Raw genomic sequence first — 5,799 nt, forward strand, 5'->3', positions numbered from 1 at the left:
CTGTCGAGATTCAGATGATCGGCAGCTGGTACGGGCGTTTTACGGATCCGAATGGACCGTTGGTGTTCGTCACTAGCAGTTGTTTGTCGCATTTCCCGGCAGCGTGCGTCAACAGCTGTTGGAACCGAGCGAAGAGCCCCGCAAGAAGGTAGCTGGCTTCGGTCAGTATTATAGCTTGTGGTGTGCGAGCTCGGGTCCGACAGAGGCGTCGCGGCACATGCTCTTTTGGGCTGGCTTCTCTCTTCCCAGTCGGTTGTCAACCATAGCGGACTGCGTGCAGTGCGTTTGAACTGCGGCCGGCTGTCGGGGGGATGAATGCACACATTGTGCTAAGGTTGTTGGCGGTCATATGGTTTCATGCGACCCGTCTTGAAACACGGACCAAGGAGTCTAACATGTGTGCGAGTCTTTGGGTGATTGAAACCCGCGGGCACAATGAAAGTAAAGGCTGCTTGCAGCTGAGGTGAGATCTCTTCGTTTCGGCGAGGAGCGCATCATTGACCGACCTATTCTACTCCTAGAAAGGTTTGAGTAAGAGCAACATCTGTTGGGACCCGAAGATGGTGAACTATGCTGAGTAGGCGAAGCCAGAGGAAACTCTGGTGAGGCTCGTAGCGATTCTGACGTGCAAATCGATCGTCAAACATGAGTATTAGGGGCGAAAGACTAATCGAACCATCTAGTAGCTGGTTCCTCCGAAGTTTCCCTTAGGATAGCTGGAACTCGGAACAGTTTTATCAGGTAAAGCGAATGATTAGAGGTCTTAGGGTTGAAACAACCTTAACCTATTCTCAAACTTTAAATTGGTAAGAAGCCCGACTTGCTTAATTGAAGTAGGGCACAGAATGAGAGGTTCTAGTGGGCCATTTTTGGTAAGCAGAACTGGCGATGCGGGATGAACCCGAACGCTGAGTTAAGGCGCCTAAATCGACGCTCATCAGACCCCACAAAAGGTGTTGGTTGATCTAGACAGCAGGACGGTGGCCATGGAAGTCGGAATCCGCTAAGGAGTGTGTAACAACACACCTGCCGAATCAACTAGCCTGAAAATGGATGGCGCTTAAGCGTCGTGCCTATACTCAGCCGTCAAAGTAAGTAGCTAAGCTTTGACGAGTAGGAGGGCGTGGGGGTCGTGACGCAGCCTTTGGCGTGAGCCTGGGTGAAACGCCTCTAGTGAAGATCTTGGTGGTAGTAGCAAATATTCAAATGAGAACTTTGAAGACCGAAGTGGAGAAAGGTTCCATGTGAACAGCAGTTGGACATGGGTTAGTCGATCCTAAGAGATAGGGGAAACTCCGTTTCAAAGTGTCCGATCTCGGACCGTTTATCGAAAGGGAATCGGGTTAATATTCCCGAACCAGACGTGGATATTCCATTCCTTCGGGGGTGGACGTGCGGTAACGCAACTGAACTCGGAGACGCGCAGAGGCCCTGGGAAGAGTTCTCTTTTCTTGTTAACGGCTTGACACCATGGAATCTGATTGCCAGGAGATATGGTTCAACAGCCGGTAAAGCACCACACTTCTTGTGGTTCCGGTGCGCTTCTGAAGGCCCTTGAAAATCCGAGGGAAAGATTGATTTTCGCGTCTGTTCGTACTCATAACCGTCAGCAGGTCTCCAAGGTGAGCAGCCTCTGGTCGATAGAACAATGTAGGTAAGGGAAGTCGGCAAAATAGATCCGTACTTCGGGAAAAGGATTGGCTCTAAGGATTGGGTCTGTCGGGCTGAGACTTGAAGCGAGTGGGATCCGACCGGACTATTTCGTCCTCTCGGGGATGGACTTGGACTGGGAAGGGACTGGTCGTGGATTGGCCCAGCTATGCTCGCAAGAGCAGTTCGGCAGGCAATTAACAATCAACTTAGAACTGGTACGGACAAGGGAATCCGACTGTTTAATTAAAACAAAGCATTGCGATGGCCGGAAACGGTGTTGACGCAATGTGATTTCTGCCCAGTGCTCTGAATGTCAAAGTGAAGAAATTCAACCAAGCGGCGGTAAACGGCGGGAGTAACTATGACTCTCTTAAGGTAGCCAAATGCCTCGTCATCTAATTAGTGACGCGCATGAATGGATTAACGAGATTCCCACTGTCCCTATCTACTATCTAGCGAAACCACAGCCAAGGAACGGGCTTGGCAAAATCTGCGGGAAAGAAGACCCTGTTGAGCTTGACTCTAGTCTGACTCTGTGAAAAGACATAGGAGGTGTAGTTATAGTGTGGGAGCGCAAGCGACAGTGAAATACCACTACTCTTATAGTTTTTTTACTTATTCGATTAAGCGGAAGCGAGCTTCACGGCTCATTTTCTAGAATTAAGGCCCCATCGGCGGTCGATCCGTGTCGAAGACACTGTCAGGTTGGGAGTTTGGCTGGGGCGGCACATCTGTCAAATGATAAACGCAGGTGTCCTAAGGTGAGCTCAATGAGAACGGAAATCTCATGTAGAACAAAAGGGTAAAAGCCTCACTTGATTTTGATTTTCAGTATGAATACAAACTGTGAAAGCATGCGCTATCGATCCTTTAGTCTTTAGGAGTTTTAAGCTAGAGGTGTCAGAAAAGTTACCACAGGGATAAATTATTACGGGGCGGATGTCCCCGCTGTCGGACCCACCACCCAGTCCCTGTTTTCATAAACACTACAGCGCCAACTCCCTTATACATCACCCTTCATATCTCTGAAGCCCTACAGGCAGAAACGATAAAAATATTTCTCCAAGTTGACAGTTTTTGCAAAATTTATTTACGCATTAATAGTTCAGAAGTTTCGCTAATTTGTTTTATATTTCGATTGTCAAATTGTCATCGTGTACCAACTGACACAAGGGCTTTCAACCACAAACCAGAAAAACTGAAAATTAAAAGAAAGTCGCGGAACGGAAATACTTCAACACGAAAAATTCCGTAAATTAGCCGAAAATAAAAATTCAACTGCTTATCTTGATACAATAGCGGCCTCGTTTGAGCTCTAGTTTTTTTAATTACGTTTTATCTGTTCTTCGTGTACCTAGTGACAGAAGGGTTTTAACAAAGAAGAAATGTAACATACAAAAAATGTCGTTGAACGAAAATACTTCAGCCAGTCAAATTTCCGTAAATTAATGGAAAATTGAAATTCAACTGCTTATTTTGATACAAGAACAGCCTCGTTTGAGTTCTTGTTTCTTTAATACCTTTTATCTGTTCCCCGTGTACGTAGTGATAAAGGGTTTTAATAAAGAAGAACTGTAACATACAAAAAATGTCGTTGAGAAGAAATACTTCAGCACGTCAAGTTTCCGTAAAATAACCGCAAATTGAAATTCAACTGCCCGTTTTAATACAATACCAGACTCGTTTGAGTTCTAGTTTTTTTAATTCGTTTTATCTGTTCTTCGTGTACTTAGTGACAGAAGGTTTTTAATAAAGAGGAACTGTAACATACAAAAAATGTCGTTGACGGGAAATACTTCAGCAGGTCAAATTTGCGTAAAATAATGAAAAATTGAAATTTAACTGCCTGTTTTGATACAATAACAGCTAGTTTGAGTTCTAGTTTTTTTAATTCGTTTTATCTATTCTTTCGTGTACCTAGTGACAGAACGGTTTTAATAAAGAAGAACTGTAACATCCAAAATATGTCGTTGAAAAGAAAAACTTCAGCACGTCAAATTTCCGTGAAATAGCAGAAAATTGAAATTCAGCGGCTTATTTTGATACAAGAACAGCTCGTTTGAGTTCTTGTTTTTTTAATTCGTTTTATCTATTCTTCGTGTACCTAGTGACGAACGGTTTTAATAAAGAAGAACTGTAACATACAAAAAATGTCGTTGACGGAAATAATTCAGCATGTCAAATTTCCGTGAAATAGCAGAAAACTGAAATTCAACTGCTTATTTTGATACAAGAACAGCCTCGTTTGAGTTCTAGTTTTTTTAATTCGTTTTATCTGTTCTTCGTGTACCTAGTGACAGAACGGTTTTAATAAAGAAGAACTGTAACATCCAAAATATGTCGTTGAAAAGAAAACTTCAGCACGTCAAATTTCCGTGAAATAGCAGAAAATTGAAATTCAGCGGCTTATTTTGATACAAGAACAGCCTCGTTTGAGTTCTTGTTTTTTTAATTCGTTTTATCTATTCTCGTGTACCTAGTGACGGAACGGTTTTAATAAAGAAGAACTGTAACATACAAAAAATGTCGTTGACGGGAAATAATTCAGCATGTCAAATTTTCCGTGAAATAGCAGAAAAACTGAAATTCAACTGCTTATTTTGATACAAGAACAGCCTCGTTTGAGTTCTAGTTTTTTTAATTGCTTTTATCTGTTCTTCGTGTACCTAGTGATAGAAGGGTTTTAATAAAGAGGAACTGTAACATCCAAAATATGTCGTTGAGAAGAAATACTTCAGCAGATCAAATTTCCGTAAAATAGCAGCAGAAAATTGAAATTCAACTGCCGGTTTTGATACAATAACAGCCTCGTTTGAGTTCTAGTTTTTTTAACTCGTTTTATCTATTCTTTGTGTGCCTAGTGACAGAACGGTTTTAATAAAGAAGAACTGTAACATCCAAAATATGTCGTTGAAAAGAATACTTCAGCACGTCAAATTTCCGTGAAATAGCAGAAAATTGAAATCCAACGGCTTATTTTGATACAAGAACAGCCTCGTTTGAGTTCTTGTTTTTTTAATTCGTTTTATCTATTCTTCGTGTACCTAGTGACAGAACGGTTTTAATAAAGAAGAAACTGTAACATCAAAATATGTCGTTGAAAAGAATACTTCAGCACGTCAAATTTCCGTGAAATAGCAGAAAATTGAAATTCAACGGCTTATTTTGATACAAGAACAGCCTCGTTTGAGTTCTAGTTTTTTTAACACGTTTTAGATTTTTGTAGACCTGAAGAATACATATGTAAAACTGTGAATATGAAGTACCACGAGATAACAACATCATAAAACGATGTTATGGGTCGCGAAAAAATGCTAAAACGCATCTTTTTCCTTGTTAAAACAGCAATTGTGAGAAATTGGAAACGCTATGAATCTGCAACGTAAAGTCAAATGGCAATTATTTTCTCCAGGCGTTGAGAGTTAACGTGGTGAGTATTTGTGTAAAATATTGCGTTCAATAATAATTGTGCAAGGCCAATATTGCATGTTAAACATGCCAATACGTGCGTTTTCACCAAATTAGGGAAAAATCGGAAAAATCGGAAATCCCGAACGACATGTCGGATTGGCTTTATATTTGGCACAATGAACCATCTTGACATGACAAAGGTTCACACGAATTTTTTTTTCAAAAAAACGCTGACGTCAGCATTTTATTTGGCCTTGAATGTTTGACATTTTAGGCTTCTGCTGGACCCCCCGCAGAGCCACAAATCGGGAATTTGTGCTCCTACCCGGTTTTAGCCTGAAGTGTTTTACATATCTGCCAAAGATTTAAGAAATACCTTCAATATTTCAGAAGCTATAGCGATTTACCTGTTTTTAAAAAGACCAAAAAAAGTAAGGCCCCAAAACAGGTACTTCCGGTTGACCTTTGACCTCCAAATTTTGCATGGTAATAGATCTCCAAATTTGCTACCATGAAATTCTTGTCCGTTTTTTATAAAAATGCTGACGTCAGCAGTTAAAATTTTTTGAAATTTTAGAATTTATGAAGGTTTGACCGTGCACTTTGTGACGTCATAAGTCTGGTTCTAGCCAAAGTCACACAAAAATATTCCGCCATTTTTCTTAAAATGCCTTTGTTTATAAGTTTGCTTTTTATGATTTCGTTAAAACGTTGTAGTTACTGAGAAAAAATTGT

At 41.0% G+C, this 5,799-nt stretch overlaps 1 pseudogene; it reads left to right on the forward strand.

The window, feature by feature from the left end:
* LOC130620941 (large subunit ribosomal RNA) overlaps positions 1 to 2,804 on the forward strand; it is a 3,246-nt pseudogene extending 442 nt beyond the window's left edge.
* Positions 2,805 to 5,799: the final 2,995 nt, after the last annotated feature.

The sequence above is a fragment of the Hydractinia symbiolongicarpus genome, chromosome 1 (assembly GCF_029227915.1).
Source record: "Hydractinia symbiolongicarpus strain clone_291-10 chromosome 1, HSymV2.1, whole genome shotgun sequence".
Lineage (NCBI taxonomy): Eukaryota > Metazoa > Cnidaria > Hydrozoa > Anthoathecata > Hydractiniidae > Hydractinia > Hydractinia symbiolongicarpus.